Raw genomic sequence first — 20,577 nt, 5'->3', positions numbered from 1 at the left:
AAGGTCAAGTGAGCCTCGGAAGAGACACCGTCTTGGATGGCTTGGTCTGGGGCCTTACTCCTTCCCTCACATAATTTTCTGTCCTCGGCCCTGTCTGTAGGTCCTCAACAGGCCAAAATGTGGGCTCTGTTCATTCACAAATCTCCTGGCCAGAAGAATCGTCTCAGTTAGTGCTTGTCTGGTTTCCTTCCGGTCCTGGGATAACAGCTGGGAAAAAAAGTGCCCTATTGCTATAGGTACAAAAGGTACCTAAGGGAAGAGAATTTGTGTTCTCTGGTCGGCCCTCGTGACCTCTCAGTGTCGTACTAGGCACTTGCTTTAGGGCCAGCTGCTAAATGGCCTTCCAAACCCACTAGCCCTTATTTACTTAATGGCTTAGAATTGCAGATGTTGCTAGGAGCACATGAAGTTCCAGCAGGAGTGACGGAGAACAGTAAATTCTTTGTTCCCATCCTCTCTTAACACACCGCCAGCCCTCTAACTGGAGACCCAGTCTCCAGCCTTCCAGTCTCACAGCCGAAAAGGGCCTTTAATCACCTAGTTTTTATATTTTATAGCTCAGGAAACTGAGAGCCCCCGGAGTTATGCAATGTCCTCAAAGTTCCATAGCTGCTTGGTTGTAGGTTTAGAATGGAGTGCATCAATATTTCTGACAAAGGGCAGCACACCCAGAAGTGTGGCAGTATCTATTCACGATCTTTAATAATTGTGGCTCCCTGTCCATGGAGCGTGTAGATTGCATCAGGCACTACAGGAAGAACTTTTTCTGTATTGTTTCTTTTAGGCCGTAAAACAACCCTAGGAAGGGTAGCTAGTGTCATTACCTCTGTGTCATTTTACAGAGTAAGAGATAACAGGTATGGAACACTTACCGTAGGCACTGCATGCTGTCCCAAGTCTCCAGAGGTGTTAGGTCTTGCATCCTCAACATGATGAAAGACTTCCCACCTCACAGGCAGGAAAATGAGGCAAAGCAAATGCACACAGCTTGTCCAAGCTTATGAAGCTGGTAAGCGTTTGGAGGCAGGCTTTGTGCCAGAGCCCTCACCTAATCTCCCTTCATGCCGTCACATCCTCATGAGGCTGAGTATGAACTCAGCTCTGTTAGAATCCAGAATCTTTGCTCTTCCTCACTGGGCTTGATGCTTTCTAAGTTTTATAAACACAAATATAACTTGTACAAATGGGGTGTTCTTGAGATTCTTAATCGCAAGAGATGATACAGACAGTGGGGTTTCTTGATCCCCACTTAACCTAAGGCCAAAATCAACTGACCAATTCAGGTTTTCACACTTTGGAGGAACAACAGCTATGGGACCTCTCCCTGGTCCCTGACTCATGGCCTTGCTTCTCTTTGGACAACTCAGATGGCTTTTGTTCTTTAGGAATGGTCTGTAACCCTCAAGAACCATGGAGCAAATGATACCACTGTAGTCTCCCAATATCACCCCACAGGACATGATATATGTGTAAACTCTCACCTCACTTTGTCCTGTTGTGTGTGTGCCTATGTCTCGCAAATGGTGGCCAAGGCCATGTTGTAGGTGTGAGTCAGGCCATGGGGGTGATGAGTGTTGGCACGTTGGTGCCTCTGTGTCTCCCTTGGAGCCCAGATACCATAATATCCTTCAGTAGAAAGGCTGGTACATCACAGGGTTTGAAAGCCACATAACCCAGGCCTGGTTTGTACATAGAGTAACAAAGAATGGAGAGTGAGTGTGGGCTTCAGAGGTGGGGGAAACACTACCCACTCATGTGAATATCAAAACACACATTCCAAATTGGGTTTAGAAACGATGTCCATGGTAAGTCAAATGACCAGTTTGGTTTTTTTTCTTTTAATTTGTACTTCAGCCTTAATTCTACTTGTCCTTTTAGTTTCAGAATATATATTTTTGCATAGTTTAAATGCATAATTGATGATGTTATGATGACAGAAGTTCCCTTTCCATTGCATCTTTTTAAACTATGCTTCAATAAATGGAAATCATGTTATTTGAAAACACTTCGTATAATCTGTCAGAGCCATGTCTCACTAATGCAACCTCCAGAAATTCAGAGTTTCACGATAATTCAGACAGGTCCAGCCAGAGATTGCAGACAATTTTCTTTCTGTAGTTACCCCCCAGTCCCACCTCTTTATATCTGTAATTCGCAACTACCTATTGGCTGGATTTTGAGAGAAAAGCCTTGTGCAGAAAGTCTCTGAACTGAGTAGCTGCCTATACCATCTTCTAACCTTACCTTCCAGGTACCTATGGCCTCAGCTGAAGGCAAAGGATGGTTGTCTAGGGCGGAGGTTGAGGGAGGAAAGGGCAGCAAAGGGAATTTGCAGCCAGTTCCCCTTCCCATTGTGAGAGCAAGTTTACAAGTGTCCAGTCTGTTGAGGACCCTCCAGAGCTCAATGTGTTTGCTCCTCTCAATATTGAAGCATTTTTATCCTGCTTTACAGATGAGGAAACTGAGGTCCAAAGAGATTGCATAACTTGCTTAGAGAGTGTGTAACTGAAAGCATGGGATTGGGAGTTAGACCTGGGTTTGAATTCCAACCATCAGTTACCACCTGCCATTGTGGTCTGGAGCAAGTTCTCACTATCTTTCTTGGAGCCTCGGCTTCTGCATTTGTAAAGTGGTGCCATAGAAGGCCCTCCTATGTAATAGCAGAACCTCCTGCTGTAAAACATAAGGAAATTGGGGTCACGTGTTCAGCACTGACACATGGGGAAGAATTAAACAAGGGTAGTGCGTTTTTTTTCTTTTGCTTTTTAGGGCTGCACCTATGGCATATGGACCTTCCCAGGCTAGGGGTCAAATCAGAGCCACAGCTGCTGGCCTACACCACAGACATAGCAGACCCAACTACCCCACATCTCACGGCAACACCAGATTCCCTACTCACTGAGCAAGGCCAGAGATCAGACCCAAGTCCTCATGGATACTAGTTGGGTTTGCTACCACTGAGCCATGATGGGAACTCTGGGTAGTGATTTTTAAGTGATTGTTCAAGAGCATGTTGCTGGTGAGGGAGGCACTGGGTTGGGAGACCAGGAGAGAAGTTCTGCCCTCCCCGCTCCGGGCCCAAAGCCTTCTGGTGGAATAAAGCAGTGCTTAGCAATGCTGGATCTTGGTAGAACCCATTAGGAGGGGTTTCATAACATCTGCATTTCCCTCGTGGACTATAGCACCCTAACTCAGAGGCACTGAGCCAGTTGTTACCAGAAGTTTCTCTGCAAGGAGACTTCCTTTGAGATTATCAAAAACAGAGGCTGAACTGCCGGTCAATTGTTCTTTGTCTCAGGTACTTTGGCAAAACAAGGGGTGACATGGAGTTCCCATTGTGGCGCAGTGGTTAAAGAATCCGACTAGGAAGCATGAGGTTGCGGGTTTGATCCCTGGCCTCGTTCAGTGGATTAAGGATCCAGCGTTGCCGTGAGCTGTGGTGTAGGTTGCAGAAATGGCTCAGATCCTGCGTTGCTGTGGCTCTGGCATAGGCCTGTGGCTACAGCTCTGATTCGACCCCTAGCCTGGGAACCTCCATATGCTGTGGGAGTGGCCCTAGAAAAGACAAAAAAAAAACCCCAAAAAAATAAAAACAAGGGGTGACAGAGGTCCTCATACATTCTTTTCTTGCCGAATGGTCCATATGGTTCTCCTTATGTTGGAAAGGGCTACAGTGAGTGAGCACTGAGAGCACTCTTTGTAGAAAACAGGATACAATAGATTATTGTTATTGGTGGAGGGTCCATAAAAGCCACAAGTTCAATTTCTTATTGTACAGATGATAAAAATACAAGACATGGAGTGTAGAAGCAATTTCTCATGCTTTTACATCTAGATGATATCAGAAGGGAATCATGGAGGGGCTGTGTTGACTGGGGTGGTGGGGGAAGGCAAAATCCCAGCAGCCCTTGCACTCCATCTGCTAAATAAAGGAAGAGGGCTTCTGCCAGATACTAGTGCATTAACCTCGTCAGTGCGTTCAGATCTCTGGGCAAATGTCACCACCACAGAGAACCCTTCCCTGATTGTTTTATCTAAATGATTCCCATACATTTCCCTGTTTCTTTGTATTTCTATTTTTTTTCAGAGCATGGAAATTTTTTCTTGCTATTTCATGGGAGCTGACAGTGGGTTATATGTGTTATTATGTTTTGATCATCTGCTGTTTCACTGGAGTAAAAGATCCATCAAGGCAGGACCTTTGCTTTGATAATATCTATATCCCCAACACATAGGACAATACCAGTCAGGTAGCAGTTAACAAACATTCAACAAGGAGTTCCTGTTGTAGCTCAGTGGTAATGAACCTGATTAGTATCCATGAGCATGCAGGTTTGGTCCCTGACCTTGCTCAATGGGTTAAGGATCCAGCGTTGCCATGAGCTGTGGTGTAGCTTGCAGACATGGTTTGGATCCCTACATTGCTGTGGCTGTGGCATAGGCCAGAAGCTGCAGCACTGATTTGACCCCTAGCTTGGGAATTGCCACATGCCACAAGTGCAGCCCTAAAAAGCAAAAACAAACAAAAAAACAAAAACAAAACAAAACCATTCAACAGGTGTTTCTTGAATCAATGAATGAACGTAATAAGACTATGTCACCATTTTATTAATGGTGCACAAGGTCCCATAGGAAAGGGGAGATAAGTTTGGGGCAGGAGAAGTTTCCATCCTTGTCCCTGGTGTGATGGCTCTAGAGAGTGTTGGGCTTTTCTGAGCTTCAGACATAGCATAGGAATGAAGTCTTCCAAATGATTCATCTCCTGCTACTCTGCAACCTCAATGTTCTGGAAATCCAGAAAATCCCATCTTTTCCTAGTCTCCTGCATGTGCTTCCTCTCCTGTTGCTTTCCTTGCACCCTGCTCTTGGTTTAGAACTTCACAACTTCTGGATAATGTATCTTTTGGATTGTCAACACCCTGCTTACATGCTGTTACCTATTTCCCTGTGATAAACTAGAATGAGATATGGTTGCCTGATTTATCTCAGGAAAAGCTTCCAGTACTTGGAGAGAAATATTCATCAAAATGTTCAACCACCTTGAATTATAAGTAGGACCTGGCCATTTATTAGGTGTCAAGAATTGCACTAAGCCCTAGGAAAGCAAAGTAGATGAAACCGCATAAAATATATGTCCCTGCTATGGAATCCTATTTAGCTGTAAAAAAGCATGTGCTGTTTTCTATATACACTGACATGGGAAAGATCCAGGACATATTGTTAAGCAGGAAATATGTTACAATTTGATACATATATATTAAGAACTTTAAAAAAATCACAATGTATCTATATCTATATGTCTATGGCCATATTTTTGTCTTTATCTATAGGCTATATATGTATATATATATATATTCGAGTTACAGACTCTATTGCATGTACAGAAAAATATCTCTGAAAGAACACTCCAATTTGATACTAGTTGCCACATCCCAAAGAGTGGAATTGACACTTCCATGTCTTGGCAATTGTAAATAGTGCTCCAACAAAAATTGGGTGCAACCTAAGTGTCCATTGATAGAAGAATGTATAAAGAAGATGTGGCATATATATATATACACACACACAATGGAATATTACCCAGCCATAAAAAAGAATGAAATAGGAGTTCCCGTCGTGGCTCAGCGGTTAATGAATCCGACTAGGAACAATGAGATTGAAGGTTCGATCCCTGGCCTTGCTCAGTGGGTTAAGGATCCGGCGTTGCTGTGAGCTTTGGTGTAGGTTGTAGACGTGGTTCGGATCCTGTGTTGCTGTGGCTCTGGCGTAGGCTGGTGGCTACAGCTCCGATTCGACCCCTAGCCTGGGAACCTCCATATGCTGTGGGAGCAGCCCAAGAAATGACAGAAAAAAAAAAAAAAGAATGAAATAATGCCATTTGCAGCAACATGGATGGACCTAGAGATTATCATACTAAGTGAAGTTAGTCAGTCAGTGAAAGACAAACATCATATGATATCACTTATATGCGGAATCTAAAAAAAAAAAGATACAAATGAACTTATTTGCAGAACAGAAATAGACTCATAGACTTTGAAAAACTTATAGTTACCAAAAGGGACAGGTAGAGGAGGGTGGGCTGGGGTTTGGGATCAGCACATGCACACTGAGGTATATGGAATGATTAGCCGACAGGGACTTTCTGTATAGCACAGGGATCTCTACCCCATATTCTCTAATAATCTACGTGGGAAAAGAATTTGAAAAAGAATGGATGTGTGTACATGTATAACTGAGTCAGTCTGTTGTACGGCAGAAATTATCACCACATTGTAACTCAACCACACTTCAATAAAACTTTTTTAAAAATTGAAAAAAGAATCATATTGCTGAAGGTAGACCTTTGGCTTTATATACTTTGGTATCTTTTTCAGTCATTTTACATAATGAAAAAATTATAATTTTAAAACAGGAAATAGCAATAGCAAAAATGTTTGTACATGAGCGTCTATGAAATTGATCATCCCATGTGCCTCCAAATAAGCCACAGCCTCTCCTTGGGGAGCCAGGCACACATGTGTAACGGCATACCATGTTCAAACCAGTGCACACATGACGTGCTTAGGGCTGTACAGTATTATAGAGAGGGAGGGGCCTTCTTTGCAGCAGTCATGGACAACATCTCAGAGAGATGATTCTTGAGCTGGGTCTTAAGGCATGAGTAGGAGTTCAGCAGGCATATAGGACTTTCCATGCAGACAGGACATGTGCATATGCTGGGAGCCATGATGTTTGTCTGAGCAGCAAAGAGCAGCTCAGCTAGATGGAGGGTGGGGTATGTGCTGGGTCCAGGCTGTAAAAGGCTTATCTTTTCAGAGGGCTCCCTGGAGTCAAATGCAGAGATTGAGCCACTTTATTCTTTAATTTTGGAAATGATTTTAAGCATATACTGGGTGTGAGAGTTTTACTAAGGGTGGGGACTTACCTATAATCAAGACATACAAGGACTTTGCCTTCTTGGAGACTTTAATTTTATAGTTAGGGGATTTTTTTTCTTTCTTTTCAAAAAAGACAAGGAATAACAAACTATACTAGGATTTGTTGGTTGTTGGCTTTAATTAAAAATCAGGGCCTTTAGACAAAATTAAGGTGTTGGTAAAAACTAGCAATTCAAATCTATCACTAAAAGCAGCTTGGAGTTTTATACATTGTGAAATACTGGGGAAGGATGTATATGTGTAGGAAGAGCCAAGGATTCCTGAAATCAGCTTGAAATAGCTGTGTCATTTATTCTTTTCTCAGCTGTCTTAAGAGGTAGAGAGTCAGTTTGTTCAGCCCCTGGATCTGGCTATCTGTTCCCTTCTCCTCTGTGTTATTGGATTTCCATCACCAGGCCACACGAGAGTCACAGGTCTATGTTGGAGTGATGAATTGTGAGCCTTACTATTTTAAAAAAGAATTCTCTCTCTCTCTCTTTTTTTTTTTTTTTTTTTGCTTTTTAGGGCTGCACCTGCAGAATATGGAAGTTCCAGGTTAGGGGTCAAATCAGAGCCATAGCCACAGTAACATGTCTGTGACCTACACCACAGCTCAAGGCAACACTGGATCCTTAACCCACTGAGCAAGGCCAGGAATCGAACCCACGTCCTCATGGATACTAGTCAGATTTTTCCACTGAGCCACGATGGAAACTCCCAAAACAGAATTCTCTTAACACTAAAAATGAGAAAAAAAAAAGATTTCTTGTAAAACAATAATGGGAGCAAAGATACTGTCTAAAGGCAACAAATAGAAACGTACTCCTTTCTTTGTTCTCCCCTAGAGCTAATTTTAAGCAAGAAATAGTCCTCAGATCTTCCAAAGGACACCACTAAAAATTCTCTCTTACACTCTTCCTCACTTCTTGCAAAGACCATTCTTTTCCTGAATTCCATCTGCCCTTGAAAACTTAGGTGTGCCCATTATAAACTAGAGCCTCCTGTTCTTTTCAAGTAGCTGGCTTAAGATTTTTTTTTCTTCTCCTTTTTTAGATGCATTATTTTCTTCTCTGAGAGCGAAGTCCTGCTGTTCTCCTATCCATCATGTTGTTTGTACATTGTGTGTGGGGGAGTAGGTTCTTTATTTAAATGCCTGGAGTTATGTACCTTCTCATATAAACTATTTTAAGATACAAAGAGATGAGTTTCAGAGATTCCTATACTGTCATTATCAGAATAAAGCTTGTAGCTCATCTTTGATTCGGCCCCACCCAATAGGCACACCGTTTGCAGCCTTCCCATAAAGTCCCCTCCGTAGCTTCTGCGTGAACGTCCCCAAGGACACCTCTGGGACTCACAGCTCCCACTGCCCAAGTGGCTGTGGCCTCCTTCCACTGCAATCCACCACCCCCAGGAATGTCCACCCACAGTATCAGCTCTCCCTTGGAGGCCACGTAGATTAAACGTGATTCCATGTCCACAAGACCTCAGCACTTACTCAAAGGCAACTCTGCTGTGTCTCCTGACTTTGCTCTTCTTCACATCTGGCCGGAGACTGGGGTGGGCCCCTCAGCATCATGTGTTCTCTGCCCAGTACTCCTGGTGTGCCCTGACCTCCCTGACATGTTGTCCCCAACAGTCTGACCAGAGTTGAGCAGAGTGCAAGTCTTTTTGTTTTTTGCTTTTATATTTCACTTTCATAGTTAGGTTTAATAAACCTACTATGTAAACTAAAGCAAGTCTGTGAGAGAATTTACATTTTAAACATTCACTTTTTAAACTTAGGGCTGGGGGAATGCTATGAAACTCTGAAGGATTTGGCACACATACTGCAATTAAAACATACCTCCCCACTGAGTTGTTATCATTTAAGAATCCGTAACAATCGAAAGAGAATAGGGGTTTTTAAACAGTTTCATCATATCCATCAATATACAAATGATTGAAAGATGGAAATCTTGCTGAACTCATTCTGGAAAGATATTCAAGTGCCTTTTTGTGTGTTCCAGGAAAGTTAGAAAATGTCAGTTGCATTCCTTTGTCTGCCAGTACAAAAAGTGTGGCCACCTTATCAAGGGGAAGGAGTAGCCTGGTGTGTGTCTTCTGTCTGGGGTGATAATGACGTTTTCGGGTAGACCTGGCAGCTGTGCTGAGAAGCCTCCAGAAGAAGTAACATCAGGGTCTGGAATGCCTCTTCAGATGATGCTAAAGCCTGAGCTTCCCAGAAAAGATACCTGTTCTCTCCTTTACTTACCTGCCTTTCAACTAAAGGGAACTGCCTCCCTCAGGTCATGCCACCCCACTTAAGCCAGGGATCAGTCAAGTCATGCAGTTGCGCTTGTGAAAGCTAAGGACTGTGACTCACAAATCCCAGCTCTTGCCAGATCAATACCCAATGCAGCTGAGGGGCCACTGACTTAGTGTCCATTGCCATGAGGACCAGGTGTCAACCTTTCAGAGAAAAGAGCCTGTGACCACCCTGCAGACTGGCTCACTCCTGGGGTTAGTCATTCCCATTAATTTCAGCCAATGGCTTATTATCTCATCTTTTCCAGTCTTTAGTCACTCCTGGGAAGTGGTGAGGTGTGGAAGTGGGTCCATGGGTCCATACTTTCAGGCTTGCTATGAGGGTAACTCTCCTATCCTAGGTACCTGTTGAGCAGGTACCATGTATTGAATTGGATATGAAGCTTTAAAATGGCATGGTTTCTGCCTCTAATGAGTGAACAGATAAAGTTTAATGTCCTTTTACCAAAGAGCTGATCCTTTCCTAGATAAAGGATAATATATCATCTCGAAGTAAAGTTATACTTTATTTATACCTCCCAAACCCTTTCAGATTTCACAGAACAAGTTTCCAAGGATCCATTATACCCTGATAGTATCGCTTAGGAGGCTAATAAGAGAAGGAGGTCCTCTAGTGGAGGAAAACACTTCTGCCAAAATGTTTTATCTGTAATGAATATAAAGTATTGTGTAGATGAGGGATGCCATCTTCCAGTGTGGGAAAAGCTTGACTCAATTTAAGACAGTGCATTTCTAGCAGCATGCTGATTTGGACCAAGATGACACATTCAAGGCAAGTCATCACCAGTTGACTGGCTTCTTTGGCCATGTGGTCCTTGTGCCTTGTCTTTATCGTAAAGGGCGAGATGTCCTGTCTTTGAGTAACGTCAAATCACACACAGAGTCACGCCTGCTTCCAGTAAGCTTTAGGGGTCACTGTAGTTACAGGAACTGGTCCTTAGGCCTCAGACATGTAAATAAATAGCCCTTTAGTTTTTCAGAAGCTCATCCATTATGAGTGTCCCACCCTAGTGCAACTGGGCAATTGACCATGCATCTTGGCTCACAAACTGGTTTTCCTCTTATTTGCTCCAGCCCTAGTAGGGTCCCAACTGTTCTTCATTCTCCTCTACAACATGGCTCGTCTATGACTCTATTCTGGCCTCTGCATGGCAAGGAAGAAATAGCATTTGATTGTTAATAAATCGTGCGGTGAGCAATGCTATTAAAGGTGAAGTATTTTTACTTGAAAGTCTGGTTCCCAGCAATGGAGAGTTCTAAGAACTGGTGCTGAAGGTTACCATGCTGTCCCCTCTGGTATCAAGAAAGAGTCTGCCTGGTAAGAAAGCTAGAAAATAGCCAAGGGTTAGAGTTTGCCTTGCCATCTCTCTAAGATGAGCATGTAAGCGCATTTCTAAGAGCCTGGAAGATTGGTTGGATAGAGGGTAGAAACCCAGTTATTGGAATCCCCATGGAGGAGATGAGGAGTCAGAATGAGCAGCTGCTTGAATGAATGCATTAGGCTGATATTAAAATCACATGGTGGTTAAGACACTAACTAATCACATCCTGCAAGGCTCAGGGACAGAATCGATTTAGGGAGTTCAGGAAATTCCACACCTGGCTTGGAGCTGTAAACCCCAGGGTCATTAACGGAGAATTAGTTAAGCCCCTTTGTTCCTTATAACATTTATTTTCCCAGATCCTATTTAGTTCTTTCTTCAATTTGCTAAGACACAGGTGTATAGCGATCTCAGCAGCCCATGAATATTTGAAAACTAAACTTCCTAGCAAATTAAAGTCCCAAACCACTGCCTTAAATTTATATTGGCTCATCACTTAAGCTCAAGAAATTCTTCGGGATTGCTTCAACTTAGATAAAAGGTGGAAATACTCTGGTCTATGATTGTGCCATCCTAGGAGGCCATTCTAATTTAGTCTGACAATATACTTCATTCAGATAACATATATTTATTGAGCATATAGTATGTATCAATACTCTACTTGGTTTTTAAAATTAGGATGATGCAGATGTCCAATGTAGTCTCTGTCCTCATAGAGTTTATAATCTAATGGGAAGATACAAAGCCATGGGTGGGCAATTCGAATAGATGGTAGTCAGTGTCATCCTTTTGGAGATAAAGACGATTTTCATGATAACTTTTAATCCTATACTTCATCTTTCCGTACTAATTTAATCCTATACAGATATTATGGAGATGTTTTATTAACTGTGTGATTGATGACAGAATATAACCATTGATTTTTGTCAATGGCCCTTGATTGGGTGCCATAATGAGGGCTGGAAATAGAATCCAGAAGGACTTCAGTGGATTACAGAAGAGTTTGTCAAAGTGAGCTGGGGTTGAGCAAGGACAGGCTAAGATTTTGCAAAGGGCACAGACTGTACATGTTGAGGACACCAGCATCTTTGCCCATGGGCGCTCAGCCCATGGTAGCAGTGGGCTTTCAAGGGTCATTTACTGACCACCTACTATGTGCCATGGAAAATTCATGAGGAGACTTTTAGGTACTATAGAAATATTTGTCAATGTTAGGATGAAACTAAATAAGGACATGGTCAGGGTTTTTCTATAAGGCACCAATCATAAAATTTCAAAATGTCAGCCTTTTTCCTCACAGGTATCCTGCTCACTGTAGCAATAGGATTCAATTTATATATATGAAACGTCTATTACTTGCAAACACTTGTACTCTGTAATCTTACAAACTTCTAGGAGAGGACTGTGTAAACATTTAATTTTTTACAAAGAAAAATGAAATAAATTTTATAAAAACTCTACAATTATGACTCCACTGGGGTACAAGGGAGTCAGGAATCACCATGAAGTAAAGAGACCATGAAAGGCTATGAAGGAGCTGCACCTCAGAGACACATCTATCTCAGCCAGTAGGGAAGTGAATTCCCCACAGGAATCAGCCTGCTCAGAGCTGCAGACACAGGTGAGCACACAGAGCATGGGGGTTATTATCAATGTGTCAGTGGAACGAGATTCTAGAGAGAAAATGCAGTGGGATGTGAAGCTGACCAGGTGAGGCAGGGGAGGACCATCAGAGCTGACTGCATTTCATTCCCTAGAGAATATGTTATCATTGAAGGGTCTTGAGAAGGGGGTCTTTGTATTTTGTGAACCTGCTTATGGAGGCAACATGAAGGATGAATTAATGCCAAGGAGTCTGGGTATAGGGGGTAGCCAGGAGGCTATAACTCATAACCTTGTCTTCTGGGAAGACATGGCTGGGAAGTAAGTCTAGGATGGTCACTATTGATAACCATGGACATGAGCTTCAACTGGAGGAGGGAGTTGGTGTGGATGGGCAGAGGGAAGGTGAATAGAGGTATATTAGCTTTTCTCCTCACTGCACCGAAAAACCCAACTCCTCAAGGAGCAAACATAAGTAGATATTTATATCTTGGATAGATTTTGTTTCTGATCTAGTAATTTTAAAGTATTCATGAAATATTCCTCTTTTTCTTTTTTGTTTCTAAAAAGAAAGAAAAAGAAAGGAAGAAAGAAGGAAGGAACGAAGAAGGGAAGGAAGGAAGGAAGGAAGGAAGGAAGGAAGGAAGGCAGGCAGGAAGGAAGAGGAACATCCAGAATAATAAACACAGAATAATAACTGGTATTATTCTGGTCTTTTCTTTTTCTTTCTTTTCTTCTTTTTTTTTAATGGGCCATATAGGACATTTATTATATGTGTTATTATTATAATTCTTAAAATTACATTTTTGTTGAATCATAAATCAATAGATTATCTTCCCTCAGGGTACTACTTCTATTTAAAGAGCCAGATCGATTTTTACAGGATATGCTAGCAGTAAATCTTTGGGTCTTATTTCTTCCTCCTGAAGACTTTGGATCAGGATTATTATAATCATTATTTATTATTTATTGAGTACTGTCAGTGGGCTCAGCAGTATACAAATATAAATGGATAAACATCATCATTAAATTTGTTTCCAAAAGGAGCAGGTGTTTATCATGAAAGAAAGTATTTGAATTACCAAAAGAACTCCCATTAGTGGTTTCCATTTCCTGGAAAATATTGTCTTTGTGGTCATTCAACTCCTGTGGCATTTCTAGTGGAATAAATGGAGGCATTCTCTCTTTTTCTGGCTTATTTCCAAGTTGGGAATTACCTCTTGCTTTTTGAAAGTTATCTTTGATTTAATTGGATCGGTTGGCTTGATATTGTCTAAGATTTTCTCTTCATTAGTGACTTAAACAAAGCCCAGCTCACTTCTTCAAGAAAATTTCACGTACCTCTTTGTCAGCTAAAAATAACCCCAGCCCATCCAGGAGCTTCCTTCTTTTCTTCCATTTATAATGGTTGAAGAGAGGATGGCATTTAGCCTGTAAAATACAGGTTCAGATTCTTGGTTCTACTCACTGTGGGTTGGAAAAAATACAGATTCTATTATGTGAAGCCCAGAGGATGCTGTGGTAGTCCCTTTATCTTGCCTCCACCTCAAAGACCACCATCAAGAGAGCAGTGTCCTCCATTATTTTGAGTGAGGTTTAAGCAATATCTATGTATCTACAGAGTCATGTTCTTGCAAATCCTCTTTGATTCTGTATTAGCAAAAAAGAAACAAGGACCCCCCCAAAAAAGCAATTGCTCTCTAACTTTTAATTTAGTTATTTGTTTAATATTCTTTCTGAATGTCAAGTGAACAAGAGCTATAAAGGGAAAAAAAAGGAAAAGGCAGAATCAGGTAATCTGTTGATTTGAGGTCACTCAACAGTTAGAACAGCCACAGCTAACATTTGTTTAGAGTTTCTCACTTTGCAAGAAACTCTCCTATCATCTCAATTGAGATTCAGAACAATCCAGGAAGGGAAGAAGCAGCATGTTATATATATATACATCTCAGATCTATAAAAGAGGAAACAGACTCAGAGAGGTTAAATAACTTGCCTAAAATTAAACAGCCAATATATTGTATAAACTGAAGTCTTGTCCCTTTTTAGTACTTATAATTAAATCTGACCAAGGAAGGACCAAAGAGCAGGCAACCAGAAGCAGAAACAAAAGAAATGTGAGAAATGAGCTAATCTTCAGGGAGTAAATGTCAATAGCAAAGGCAATGGAACTGCTTGAATAACCTTAAATATCCTCCTAGGTCTCTGAGTACACAGTTGGTCTGATAATCACAAACAACTCGGATCTGCTTATCTTCCCAGAACTAGATAAAAACCATTGCATGTTATGACCTACACTGGGAAACAGACCCATTTCTAGATAGGGCTATCCATCTGCAAATGATACCTGAACAAATCTGGAAAAACCTTCAGGACTGTCAAGATATTAGAATTATTGGCTATGGCTTCAGAAGATGAAGAATTCTTTGACCAAGAAGGAAATAAGTCTTTCCTTTCATCTTCTTTTCTAAATAAACAAAGCCAATGCCCCACAAAGGCCTTCCTTTTCATTCCTTCAACCAACATTCATGGAGCACTTGATATATGCAATGATGTTCCTTGCCCTTTTTACTGAACCCATCTCAAGTGACCAAGACTTCAAATTTGCCTCAGGACTAAAAGTGGACAATTCTGGTGGTTCTGTATAGCTCTAAGGTTCTCTATACTTTGGATTAATGGATTTAAACAAGTGGACCATTCATCCAAAACCTTGCCCATTTATTAACTGCAACATGCAATATACATGGGCAAGTCAATGGGAATCTGAGATTGTAGGACATGAGAAAAGTTATACCTACTTTCATTCTTTGGCAGAAACTAGAATTTATTTCATCCTAATTATTTTTAATGTGAAATAACCATTTAACTTTCTAAATTGCCATCTAAAATTATTATCAAGAAACCAAGAGGGAAGGAACTCCTACAACTCTTCTTTTTTTGTTGTTGTTTTCATTTTTTTTGTCCCTCCCATAACTGACTCTCCCCACCCTCAACATCCCCTATTTATTTATTTATTTATTTATTGGTCTTTTTAGGGCTGCACCTGTGACATATGGAGACTCCTAGAGGTCTAGTCGGAGCTGTAGCTGCTGGCCCATGCCACAGCCACAGCCACGCCAGATATGAGCCATGTCTGTCACCTGCACCACAGCTCACGGCAATGCCAGATCCTTAACCCACTGAGAGAGGCCAGGGATCAAACCATCAACCTCATGGTTCCTAGTCAGATTTGATTCTGCTGTGTCACAATGGGAACTCCCCTTACAACCCTTAACGAAGACAAATAACCTGATTTTCACATGACCAAAGAATCTGAGTGGCCATTTCTCCAAAGAAGATATATACAAATGGTCAATAAACACAGTGATGCTCAACATCACTAATAATTAAGGACAGGCAAACCCAAACCATACTGAGATATCACTTCATACCCACTCGGGTGGCTATAATAAAAAGGAGAGATACTAATCAATGCTGGGAGGAAGTAGAGAAATTGGAACCCTCATACATATGGGAAGGTGAAATTGCGCTGCTACTTTCAAAAAATTCTGGCCGTGTGAATGTACTTATCATACGACCTTTAGTTCCATTCCTATGCACTTCTCAAGAGAAATAAAAACACGTCTACACAAGGTCTGTACCATGTTTATAGAAGCATTCTTAATGAAAGCTAAAATGTGTAAACTACCCGATGTACACACAATGAATGGATACGTAGGTGAGTGGATGATGGGTCCATAAAATTTGGTATCCACACAATGGAATATTATTCAGAACTGAAAAGCAATGAATGTTGCTGGCATTCTGCAACGTGATGGGCCTTGAAGAGATGGTGCTAGATATAAGAAGCCAGTTATCAAAGACCACATATTGGATGATTTCATTCAAATGAAACATTCAGAATAGGCACATCTACAGAGAAAGAATAGATGAGTGATTACATTGAGCTTGGGGAAGGGAGTTTGTGGAGATTGATGATGGTTGGACAGCTCCGAATATACTAAAATCCATTGACTCATGCACCTGAAATGGATGAATGTTATGTGAATTATATCTTGGTAAAGTTGTTACAAAAAAATTGAGGAAATAGAAAGGAGTTACCGGCAGTGGCCATCCTGAGACATCACCGGGACTTTTTTGAAGCATTTGGCTCTCTTCCTCCTCCCTCTCCTTTAACAACTCAGGACAGCTCTGGGAAAGGCAGCGGTTTCCTCTGCACACACCGCCTTGCGAGATGGAACCAAGATTTTGTACATCTTCTTTATCTCTTATCTCCACAGGGAAATTTTAGATGGTGGGGCCTGACGATGTCTTAAATTCCCAGCTGGTCACAGCATGTTTGGAGTCTTGCTTTTGGGACTGGAATTCATCAGGAACTTTTGTGTTTGCTGCTATCTGTAGGATTATATCTTTATTGATCTTGCCCGCCTGTGACCAGTGGGAACTATGTGGAAATGATGAACCCTTTGGAATGAAAATTCAGAATCTGGTGAAAACATAACCAGGTCCCACCAGGGAAGGAAGAAGCATCTGTGCAGAGTCTGTTCGATACAAGACAGCAACCCCTCCTTGCTTCCCCAGTTCAATTAGAAGAATGTTCAACTGCCCTCACTGCAAAAGGCCCCCAGGGGCACATGTGAAGAAATGATGGCTTTTTTCCCAATTACTGAGAAAACTGGTTCATTTAGGAATCAACCATGAACTGATTGTAGTCCTACCTATTGAATATCCTCTAATTTATATTAAAAGGATAGTAGTGTATTATATACTAAATGAGAAAAAGGATATAATGGGTGGGGAAGGGGGATGGAACATGAAATTAGAAACCTCAGGGTGGACCAGATACCCTGATAGGCTGGGATATTCTGCAGTCTCTTGTTTATAAGAAAGAAAAGGGGAAAAAGGCCGCACAACTTTTCAATAGTCCAGTATTTATAACAGTAGATACTGAATTTATTAATCAGCTAAGATCTAGCTAGTATCCTGTATACAGCACTCTCTAATTAAGAGTCCACCTGTTAGTGAGTGTTTAGATAGAAGAATATTGAGAGGGCCCCTGGGGGCCAGGGACTGCCATTAGGCATGTAATCTAGAGCTTCCTTCCTTGATCCTCAGTTTTCTCATCTATTAAAATGTGAGAAAAACAAAACAGAACAAAAAAGTGAGGATTTAGGCCAGGTAATCTTTGAGGTCCATTACACACCTAATATTAAGTAGTTGTGTAAGTCTATGGAAAACTGTAGTATATTCTGTTCCTTTATTCAGGGCCTGAACCATCCACTTATTTAGCAATACATACTGCACTTACTACCTGTCCTATGGTGCCAGGGACTGGGTAGACAGAAGTGAAAGAGTAAGTCTCTGCCCTCGTGGGGCTGTGGGGCTGACTTTGCTCTCATGGGGGTAGGTGCTAGAAAATCAGCAGACAGATATACAAACTGTTTCTGGAGTCTGATAATAGCACCAAAGGGGATAAACAGGGTGATGTGACAGAGGGGGCTTGGAATGCAGACAAGGCTTTACTTTAGGAGAGATTCACAGAGGAGGCTTCCCTGGAGAAGTGATGTCAGAGTCAGCACAGGAGAAAGAAGAAGCCAGTTGTTTGAAGCTTTGAGGGATGTGAGGGGCAGGAAGGAAGCCTGTTCCCAGGCCCCACAGTAGAGGAGAACTTCAAGGGAAAGGAGGATGTGTGGCCAAGAGTCAGGGAAGGATGGAGATGCAGGCAGCAGTGACAGTGGGAGACCTGGGAAGCCAAGTAGGCAGGTTGACTCTTATTCCAAGACAATCATGTCAGCAGACTTATATGGAAGGGGGATTGCTCTAGCTATTCTGTGGACAATGACTTTGGAAGGGGCAAACTGGGTCAGAGAGACCAGCCGAGTGGTTGTGGTATCAGTCAGGGTGACAGAAGGTGGTAGCCTGGACAATGGTGGCGACAGCAGAGTTGAGAGGAGGCAGATTTAAAACATATATTGAAAGTAGAACAAATAGGGTGAGAGGTATAGGGGAAGCTGGGGATGGGGAAAAGAAGGAAACAAAGACGGGCCCCAGACCTGGGCAGCTGGGTGGAAGGTGGTACTTTACCAGATGGAAAAGGTTGAGGGTGTGGAGGGCAGAGAACTCGTTTGGGGTGTCCTGAGTCTGTGCTGGGGCAACCCTAATGTAAGTGGAGGTATCGCATGGGTAGTTGTGTATGCTAGTCCCTTGTTAAAATGGCTTTGCTCTAATGCCCAAGCACAGACTCAGGCCTGGGTAAGGAGTCGGGGTGGAAGGTAATGTATTCAGGGTAGGGCCCCTATGTCGCATCTAAATGCACCAGAACTTCACCAATGGGGATAATTTAGAGACCATCCCTCTACCGTTTGGGGGAAGATAAAGTACCTACAGTTAGAAATAGAAAATCAAAGAGAATATCCTCTTTACTTCCCAATTATTAAATTCCTTTCCCAAACTCTGGATGCTCAATATTCCATATTTTAGGAAGGTTTTGTTAGAAACACACTGTAAAACGATATGTGATTTCTATCCCCTGCAACTCTAACATCCTCCTCTCATCTTTCACATCAGATGAATTGAAAATGAATTTCAAATTCAATCTTGTATTTTCTGTGGAAGAGGAAATAAAGATTTCCTCACTTCCTTTTCTTCCTTTTTGAATGAATCTTGTGGCAATAAGGATAGCCATGGACTTGGGGACAGGAAAGCAGACTTGAACCCCTTTTCTATTATTCCTCAGAATAAATGGTGAAATCACTTTATCTTGACCAGTGATTCTCAAGAAAAGAATCAGTGGTACAGCAGCAGGGAAGAGAGATTTGTTCAAAGATGTGGTCTGAGTGGTTTGCTCAGAGGTGTGTGGGGTTCTTATAATCCCTGCAGTGTGTGACAGCACCCAGAGAAGAGCTCAGGAAGCTCCTAATGCAAACGTGGTGCCAGCTTCTAGGGAGATAACTTCACTCTTTGCCATTTAATCTTGTCCAGAAACCAACCTTCTCTTTGTTAACTGGTGTCCCTTCCTCTTGAGAACAAAAGAGTTGTGAGATTTGGGGGTTAGAGGCTGGGTGAGATATTCTTGGACCTTGACAGACTTTGTTTTCTGTTGTCTGGAGAGCTGAGCGAGTGTTCGGGAGCGTCACACCCTGGGAGTGAAGCATCTCAGAACTGTGTCCTGACTCTATCACTTGCCACCTGTGTGGGCTGAGGCAGCTTATTTCATCCTTTTTCTCTCCAGTTTCTTTCTCTGTTAAGTCGGGAGAAATATAAAAACCTCTGACAGTTCCACCTGTAAAACTTAAACATCACAGAGATGTTACAGAGATTCTATGAAATAAAGGATAGGTCAGCCCTTGGAAATTGTCATACACAATATATGCATAACAGTGTATCTAAGACTAGGGAAGGAGATGACTGTTCAAATGTGCTACACATAGTAGCTGTGTAGACGACACTGGACAGCTATTGGTAGCTCACTTTTGGAGAGAAATCCCAACTTCTCTTAACTCTGAGTTCTTGGCGTCTGCCCATGTCCCTCTCTTGGTGGAGCAGGAAGGGCATGTGGTCTGAGAGAGAAGCTGAGTAAGGAGGAACAGTCAGTTCAGGCAAGTATATGTGACTAGGTGTGTATCTAAATTTGGGCTCATAGAGCTGGAACAGCATCTGATCGCTGGAATTCTTCAATAGAAAATATCAGCGCTGCAGGCAATACACTGCGGAGCTGTTTCTGAAGCTCAGCTCTGGCCCACCCAGGATTTCGTCTGGGATTCTTGCCAGACATTCAAGTCGAGGCAACCTGGAGAGACCTAGATCTGAGTGGAAAGATGAGGGAAGTGCATTTTAGGGGAGAACGACTTGAGCACCAGTGCATAAATGTGGCTTTAAGTACAGGGCAGAGGGCAGTGCCCCCCTCACCCCCCCCCCCCCGCCCCCAGCCTGCATCCCTACCTGCCAGCACAGTTAGGACAGTTACTTCCTCCCCGGCCTCCCTGATCCCACCTTGTTCCCTACAATCTGTTCTCAAAACAGAGCCCTTTATATTATGAATGGGGTCCTGTCACTCCTCTGCTCAGAATGCTGAAAAGACTCGCCACCCAATGCAGAGTAAATGCCCTCCATCATCTGAAATACCCCTCCCCACCTCAAACATCTCCCTTACCACACGCATACCTCCCCACCACTTACACCTCCTCCACACACACACACACACCCACACCACACACAGCTCCCCCCACACACACCTTTCTCACAACACACACACACCACCTCCACCACATACACACCCCTCCCCACTACTACATGCCTCCCCCACCACATGTACACCCCCCCCACCACACACACCCTCCCCCACACACACACCTCCCCACCACACACACACCTCCCCCACCACACACACCTCCCCACCACACACACCTCCCCCACACACACACCTCCCC

This window comes from Phacochoerus africanus, chromosome 11 (assembly GCF_016906955.1).
Source record: "Phacochoerus africanus isolate WHEZ1 chromosome 11, ROS_Pafr_v1, whole genome shotgun sequence".
NCBI classification, from domain to species: domain Eukaryota; kingdom Metazoa; phylum Chordata; class Mammalia; order Artiodactyla; family Suidae; genus Phacochoerus; species Phacochoerus africanus.
The sequence above is the reverse complement of the archived record's forward strand: the minus strand, read 5'-3'. Positions refer to the sequence as shown.